We start from the raw sequence: 1,263 nt of genomic DNA, 5'->3' as shown, positions 1-1,263 counted from the left end.
GGCGTGCACCAGGCACATTCCACAGAGTGAAGACAGAAATCTACGTCTGACTCCTCTGAGTTTCTCCCACTTGTTTCTGTAAAACACAGCTGAGTGTCTGAGGGTTGTTTCTGAAACACTGCTCTAGCCAGAGTCCTGGTGGTGGTAACTGTTTTGAAAGTTACCTAAAACCAGCCCAGCCAGCGTGGCTCAGTGGTTGAGCATCGACCTATGAACCAGGAGGTCATGATTCGATTCCTGGTCAGGGCACATGTCCGGGTTGCAGGCTGCCGATCAATGATTGTCTCTCGTTGATGTTTCTATCTCTCTCTCCCTCTCCCTTCCTCTCTGGAATCAATGAAAAAAAAATATTTTTAAAAGTTACCTAAATCCACCATTAATAGTGAAAGAGAACATGTTTGAAATGGAGCCCCCTAACATGATAGGTTCTGTGCTAAGGGGGCTCCAGGACTATGTCCTTCAGTCTTTAAAACAACCATTTCAAGTCAAGGCGATTGTGTAGTTTAATTTACAGATGAAGAGACTGAGGCCCAGAGAAGCTAAGTAACTTAGCCAACGTCACACAGCTGGTAAGGGCAGAAGAGGGGCTTGAGCTGGGCCACCCGGGCAGTAGGAAGGGCTGTGAGAGAAGGACATGGCCAGCTGTGGGCACTTGATGACCCTCAGCAAAGTGCTGGTGCCAGTGCCAGGTGGAGTGAGTTGGGGGAAAACGGGGAACTCAGGTGCCAAAGATGCTGATCTAGACTCTGAAAAAGCTCAGCTGAGCATTTCAGCTTTTTGCCGTGAAGAGTGGCAGAGAAATGGGGTGGCCCCTGGGGTCAGGGCAGGCTGTTTCAGAGCTTGGAGGCACTGGAATACATTTGTGTGCTGCTGGGAAAGACCCGGTAGAGAGGGAGCGATCATGATTTAAGTGAGCAGAGGTAGTCGCAAAATCCTTGGTAGGTGAGAGGGAGCGGGGCCCAGCACGAGACAGGGACCCCTTCTTTTTGTCCAGGAGGGAAGGCAAAGAGCTTGTAACCGCTGGTTGTTCTGAGGGCAGACAGTGAGCTGTCATGGTTTGATTTTTTTTAAAATGCCTCCCAATTTGAAAGCAAAGAGGAGTGTTTTATTGCTGTTCTTTGACCCATGTTGGAGGGAAACCATCTTCATAAGCCTGTTCACTATTTCTTTCCTCTCGCAGACCGGCCTTCTGGGGCGTACTCGGAGTCTCTGGGGCAAACCTCAGTGAAGTGGTGGCCACACAGCCCACCAAGTGCCAAGCAG

Source organism: Myotis brandtii, unplaced genomic scaffold, assembly GCF_000412655.1.
Source record: "Myotis brandtii unplaced genomic scaffold, ASM41265v1 scaffold535, whole genome shotgun sequence".
Lineage (NCBI taxonomy): Eukaryota > Metazoa > Chordata > Mammalia > Chiroptera > Vespertilionidae > Myotis > Myotis brandtii.
The sequence above is the reverse complement of the archived record's forward strand: the minus strand, read 5'-3'. Positions refer to the sequence as shown.